The 7,500-nt window shown below is 40.2% G+C and overlaps 1 long non-coding RNA gene across 1 annotated transcript in view; it reads right to left on the reverse strand.

The window, feature by feature from the left end:
- Positions 1 to 3,760: 3,760 nt before the first annotated feature.
- The window catches only part of LOC121313864, a 3,759-nt gene continuing 19 nt past the window's right edge, over positions 3,761 to 7,500 (reverse strand). The window contains exons 1-3 of the long non-coding RNA XR_005950061.1: positions 7,458 to 7,500; positions 4,150 to 4,318; positions 3,761 to 4,020 (exon numbers count right to left, since the gene is read on the reverse strand). The exon at positions 7,458 to 7,500 is cut by the window's right edge and continues 19 nt beyond it. This is a non-coding gene — a long non-coding RNA (uncharacterized LOC121313864). The remainder of the gene's footprint in view (positions 4,021 to 4,149; positions 4,319 to 7,457) is intronic.

Consider the following 7,500-nt stretch of genomic DNA (forward strand, 5'->3'; position numbering starts at 1 on the left):
CATAGCAAAACAAAGGATCTTGATTAAAGTTTAGACATAGGAAAAGAGAAATGTGTTCACAATCGAACATGGCAAAACTGGTATCTATTTGGTTATATAGTAAATCTTAACTCCAGCACCCAGGGACCAAGTGATATAATTTATATTAAAACAACTTAACAAGTGAATAGACTCTATTGCTGCCATTACATGTTTTTCATAGCAATTATTAAAAAAAAACAACAACAATTGGGTCAATAATATTTTCTTTGTGTATACAAATTACCAATGTGCATTAGAAGCAGTATTTTTTATTGTATCGTTTTGTAACATAAAATAACTCTGTGTCCCTTATTGAACAACACTGCAGAGGGATACTGTTGACTTTTTTGTATATTGCCTTTTACTTACCAACATTTCTTTAAATTTAACTCTGTTTAGCACTGCTATCGGTGTTGGTTGTTTTACTTTGGCTTTCAGTAAAATTTCTGACAAAATTCCCAATGCAGGCTTTCATTAATTTTATAATACACTTTCCCAGGCTTTTTTTTTTTTTTTTTTTTAAACAGGAAAACATGTAATATATTCATTTATAAAACTGTAGTTTTTAAACTTAGTGTAACTGCTTCTGAGACAGGGACTCTGAATGTTTCTGTAAGGGAGTAAGAGGTACACGTATACGAGATGCCATGCTGATCAGAAGCCAAAGAGTGGAGCGAACAATATTCATATGGGTGGCTCATTCCTACAATACTCCTTACCACAGGAGACTGAGCTGGCTCTAAACTGTTTATTAGTCTAACAGAGGCATGGCCCTTTGAGTAAGTACTCTACTTTTTCAAGTGACATTTTCATTTACAAAACATAAATAATTATGTTATAAAATGCTCTGGTGTGAATATGCTACAGTAAAAGCCTCAGTCGACTGTAAATGTTACCATGGTCATTCACATAGTGATTGTGAAAACAAACGCTGGGGGTACTTCTAGGCTTTTGATGTCATGGTAACTGTACTCACTTATTTCTATTTAAATCTATTAATGTCTTTGTGATGTCACTTATTGCATAGCTAATGATCTACTATTGCTTTATATTAAAACCTAAACTCATATATATATATGATATATATATATACATATATAATATATATATATATTATAATATATATATAAAGTCGCGGGAAGTTTTTGCAATTGGTTAAGAGAGTATAAATTTCTAATTGGCCCCACGAATTACAAATGGTACATTGAAATTTCGTTCTGTTTGATATTTTATTTTTAAACACTGAAACTCAGAATCAATTATTGTAAGGTGACATTGGTTTTATGTTGGGAAATATTTTTAAGAAAAATAAAAAACTGAAATATCTTGCTTGCATAAGTATTCAACCCCTGTGCTGTGGAAGCTCCCAGTTTGCACCGATGAAAGAAATTGCCCTAACGAGGACACAATTACCTTACCATTGGCCTCCACCTGTGAATCATTAAAGTTGCTGTCACATTTCCTGGATAAAAACCCCACTGTTGAAGGATCATTGGTAAGGCTGTGAATCTGAAGGAAAATGAAGACCAAAGAGCATTTACAGAAGTTAGAGATAAAGTAATACAAATGTATAGATTAGGGAAAGGGTACAAAATAATATCCAAGTGTTTGGATATCCCAGTGAGCACAGTTGGATCAATAATCAGGAAGTGGAAGCTACATCACACCACCCAGGCACTGCCAAGAAAAGGCTGTCCCTCAAAACTCAGCGCTTAAACAAGAAGGAGACTTGTGAGAGAAGCCACAGAGAGGCCAACAATCACTTTGAAGGAGCTACAGAGTTCAGTGGCTGGGAGTGGAGTAATGGTGCACCAGTCAACCATATCAAGAGCTCTGCATAACACTGGCCTGTATGGGAGGGTGGCAAGAAAGAAGCCGTTACTCAAAATGTACCATCTGAAAGCACGTCTGGAGTTTGCCAGAAAGCATGAGAGTGACCCAGCTGCGATGTGGGAAAAGGTTTTGTGGTCAGATGAGATCAATTTAGAGCTTTTTGGCCAAAACTCAAAGCGCTATGTTTGGCGCAAACCTAACACTGCACATGCCTCAAGACACACCATCCCTACAGTGAATTATGGTGGTGGCAGCATCATGCTGTGGGGTTGCTTCTCATCAGCAGGGACTAGCCATCTTGTTACAACTGAAGGAAGAATGGATGGAGCACAATACAGGAAAATACTGCAAGAGAATCTGCTTCAGTCCATTAAAAAACTGAAGCTTGGGAGGAAATTCACCTTTCAGCAGGACAATGATCCCAAGCACAAGGTCAATGCAACATTGGAGTGGCTCGAGCACAAAGATGTGAATGTCCTACAGTGGCCCAGTCAAAGTCCTGATCTCAATCCCATTGAGAATCTGTGGCACTATTTGAAAATTGCGGTCCACAAGCGTCGTCCAACCAACCTGAACAACCTGGAGCACATCTGCCAAGAAGAATGTGCCAAAATCACTCCGACACTGTGTGAAAACCTGGTACATACTTACCCCAAAAGACTTAAAGCTGTTATTGCAACGAAAGGTGGCTCTAACAAATATTCATGTGTGGGGGTTGAATACTTATGCAAGCAAGATATTTCAGTTTTTTATTTTTCTTAAAAATATTTCCCAACATAAAACCACCTTAAAATAACTGATGCTGAGTTTCAGTGTTTAAAAATAAAATATCAAACAGAACGAAATTTCAATGTACCATTTATAATTCGGTAATATGAGAGAATTGGTCAAGGGTCTGAATACTTTTGCAAAGCTTGTATATATATACAGTCAAACCCATTTACAACGTGCCTGGGATATAACGTACACACTCATATAAAGAACCAGTATCATGGACCCGAATAAAATCGTATTAAATCCTGTATAAATTATCCTTTAGTACGTACTCTGATAGTGCATACTTCCTGTTATTACGCACACACTGCAATGGCACACAGTGGTCTGTACTGCGCATATTACGTACTCGTAAGCCTACGTTTTGCTGTTTGAACTTGACCTTGTACTTTATTACTGCAATTTATGCAGTATTATCATGGCTAGAGCTAAACGATCATCAATCATTCACTTAACCCTTAGCGGTCCATTTATTCATCGCTTGTCAGGCGTGTCAGGTCCAATTTATTATCACATGTGCTGTTTATTTTACACACACTGTTTAAAATCTTTTTTTTTTCCAGAGTAAAACATCTGAAAAAGCTCTGCAAATATCTGTGATATTCTCTGAGTGCTGGATGCAGAAACAGCTATCTCCTTTGTTTGTGTCCGTGTTATCTCTGTGGTGCAGGGGCTATGTGTATTGACGTATTTCAATTGGTCTCATCCGGCCTTTGAAAGGTTTTCTTGTCTTTTTCCGGAGAAAAAACAACTAGAGACCTGTGCTTTATGTCTTTTTGATGATGTCGCACAGGGTCCAACTTCGGACTGGAAAGGGAAAATTGTAATGTCGGACCTGGTCCGACACAGGACCGCAAAAGGTTAATAGTGAAAAATAACATGTTAACTACCTGTACTGATTTTTTTATTGTAAAAAATGTTGTACATATTGAAAGATTGGTACCTTTTATAAACCCAAGCTAAAAAGATGTTAACTCTATAAATTGTTTTCTTTGCTTTCAGACCAATAACAGAAAGGTATAACATTTTACTGAAGCAAGCACCTTTTAAAGAGAGCAAAAGCAAAAACTGCCTGTTATCAGGTGCAAGTAGTGTGGGGAACAAAGTGAATGTCCAAACAGTATTTCTCCCCAAATGATCTGTGTTTTATTTTAATAAACAAAATAATCTGCCCCTCTACCAGCAATGGTATTTGGGGGGTACATGAGGGGCTTGCAAACCCGAAATAATAATAATCCAAAGTACTTTGTCCGTCCAGCATCCTCTGTGCATGAAATTGTGCATGCTCAACTCCGGGGGATCATGGTGCATGTGTGTGTTGTGCTGTGCACGGAAGTGCTCAGGGTTGATTGCTGGCTCTGAAGCGACAGCTCCTGGGTGCTCACTCTTCCTCTATAAAACACAAAAACAGAACATAACAAAACAACAAACAATACAGGCTCTGGCCTCCACCAAGATGCCTGACTTCCTGTTTCCGCCCACCGTTGAGTCGACCCATCTATGAGGAGGCGTACTACCAACCTTAAACAGCACCTTTCGGATCGAGGGAGATTCACAGCATCAATCCTTTCTCTCTCACTGCAAACATCAGGTAGCGGAGGAGTTTAGCCCAATGCTTCTGTTTCTGGTTGACAAACCTCTTCAGCATCTGTTTTAAAGTCTGATTAAAACATTCCACCAAACCGTCCATCTGCGGATGATAAACAAAGGTTTGAATGGCTTTAATCTCCTTCAAACATTGTGACATAAAGTTCTTTCCGTGATCAGTGAGAATTTCTTTTGGAATTCCTACTCTTGTTATTATCTGCACTAACTCTCGAGCAATTGCTGCGACACTAGTGAATCTCAATGGTACTGCCTCTGGATATCTGGTCGTGTAATCTACCACTACCAAAATGTGTGTATATCCAGAGACAGACAGGCTCAATGGACCCACTATATCCATAGCACTGCGTTCAAATGGAACTGAGATCAGAGGCAGTATGGGGGTAGTCCTTGTTATCCCTATGAATACAGGAAATGACCATGACCCCGTGTGACCACCAAGGTACCCCCATCAACAAAGCTTCTTCAATTAAAGTTTGCCCACATTCTGTCCACTAATGTGTGGGTGCTCCCATCACCAACCCATACATCAACAATGCAAGGGCCCTCCCAATCATTACCTCTGGACTTATCTGGTGCTGTTAATATGTAATGGGAGGCCACACCACATTCCATCACCGTCAGATAATTCCGGGCTCTTCACTGTTGTGGAGGAAGGCCATCTGTGGGGTACAGATGAGAAATGTATCCGTGGGGGGGAGGGGATGAAATGCAGTGGGCGTCCCATCCTTGAGCCTGTCGTTTGGGGTTGGTTGGAGGGAGGAGCAGGGGTGGCAACCAAGGAAGCTGTGGGCAACGCAGCAAATCAAACGCTCAGCAAATCAAACTTCTGCCTCCAGCTTGGTGAGTCGATGCCAGGTGACCCAGTTCTGGGTGTTCGGCCTCAGCACCTTCATAAACTGCTCAATGGCAATTTTTCTGCATTGTTGGTGCCGGGGCAGAGCCACCGGGTCACATGATCTACTAGCTGCTGCCCCACTACGTGGGGTCGCAGTCTTGGGGGTGGCTGGTACTCGTGGAACCGGTGATGGTGCGTCTCCTCTGTAATATCAAGGTGCTGGAGAATGACCTGCTTCACTCAATCATAAACCAGGGCTTGTTCATGTGTCAGGGCTTGGTAGGCTGCCTTGGCCTCAATGTTCAAATTGGGGCCCAAGAGGGAAGCCCACCTCTCCCAAGGCCACTGTGCTGATGTTGTCTGCCTTTCGAATGCAATCAGGTAAGCCTTGGGGTCATCCTTCAGCAAAATCTTCACTACCCCCGTCCTCGGTAGGGGCACTGCTGGTTCAGTCATCGGTTCCCTCCCCTGATTGGCCTCCAGGAACATGACTTGCATACTCTCCATTATGGCCACCAATGATTCCTGGTGTCTTCACTCCTGTGCCTCCAACAAGTCCATCTCCATCCCACTACTGACACCAAGTGACATCAGGTGCAAGTGGTGTGGGGAACAAAGTGAATATCCAAATAGTATTTCTCCCACAATGATCCATGTTTTATTTTAATTAACAAAATGATCTACCTCTCTACCAGAAAACCTGAAATATTAATGATAATAATAATAATAATAATCCAAAGGACTTTGTCCATCCAGCGTCCTCCGTACATGAAAGTGTGGATGCTCAACTTGTGGTGCACGTGTGTGTTGTGCCGTGCAAAGAAGTGCTCAAGGTTGACTGCTGGCTGTGAAGCGACAGCTCCTGGGTCCTCACTCTTCATTTATAAAACACAAAAACACAAAAGTAACAAAACAATAAACAATACAGGCTCCAGCCATCTGTTACATTTTTAGTGCAAGGCGACGTACTTGCGTAGCTATGTCCCCTTTGTACTACCCAACTCCTCCCTGCAATCAGCTTGGTGCCCCGGTGTAACCAATCACTGCTTGGCCAGCAGCTGATTGCATGCGAGTTGATTGTGAACCAACAGCTACGTGCCCCCACCAAGATGTCTGATGTACACTGCCTTTGTTAAATTAAATAAACACACTGTTACACAAGGTCTGCTTTCTGAAAATGTTTAGAGCCCCAAAGGCAAAAATGCAAAAGACTAATAAACTGACACCAAAGGAATGATATTTTAAAGAAAAGTAAAATATGATGGAACACTACGGAGTTAATGTGGAAAACCATGAAAACAAGACAAAAGCGTTAAAAGCAAATACTGAGATGGCAACTCCATTGCTGTTAACAGGTCATTTTATTAGCAAGAATTGAATGGCTGGCTGTCCAGACGGAGCTACTGTCTTGCCCCTGCTGAACATGTTCAAGGGTCCACAGAGGTGGACTATGATATTTTACAGCAAATTACCCATTATCATGATATGTTATGACAGCTCTTAGAGAAGTCCCCCTGAGCACTAAATTGTTCCAATTACTCCCTTTAGCATACAAGTGGTCTGTGAAAGAGGGGCAGCCCTAGTGTTTCAGTATAAAAGAAAGCCAATAAACTTCACATAAGCAGACCTCAGAAGCACCCTGTTACACTTTTTCATTGAGGCTTTTCATAATCCTTAGCATATGGCCTGTGTTTTGACAGGCGTGAAATTACATCAAGGTCATTTTTAATAACTGTCAATACTCGAAGAACAGCGGTCAGCCTTATTGACAGCTAAGTTAAGGGCTCTGGGAGTTGTAAACCAGATGACAGACTCTGCCTGGGAAATCAGATCCACAGGGAGACAGATTAATATTAATATTAGTAAATTGCTATTGATATAGATTTGATGAACGCTGAGCAGCTATATCATACTGAAATACATGAAAGACAATAGGAGCAGACAACTTCATCTGAAGGGGATTTTTGTCTTCACCAGGAGCAGGTCATCTTTTCTTTGTGCAACACACACAACAAATATCAGGGGGAAAAAAAAGACCAGGTTGTTAATCTGCTTTTGATATTTCCCTCGTTAAATGCAAGTAAATCACAGAGATTTGGAAGATGGTCATACCAAAACTGATTGTGTTACTATTGGAACATTAAAATGTAATCTATTTAAAAAATAAAAAAACAAACAAACACATCAGTTCACATTTCAGTTTATGTATTACTATCAACAGAGAGATCTAAAATCCCCTGAAAGTATAATATACATTTTTTATACATACTGTATATTGAAATTACATGAATTCACATACTGGTATATGTTTTAAATGTATAAGTAATGTATTTGTATATGTACAGAATAGTCCCATAAAAAAAAAAAAAAAAAATGAAAAACTTACATTTGAATGATCCAGGCTTACTGTCTCTTTCAAGGCAGAAGTA

Source organism: Polyodon spathula, chromosome 4, assembly GCF_017654505.1.
Source record: "Polyodon spathula isolate WHYD16114869_AA chromosome 4, ASM1765450v1, whole genome shotgun sequence".
NCBI lineage: Eukaryota > Metazoa > Chordata > Actinopteri > Acipenseriformes > Polyodontidae > Polyodon > Polyodon spathula.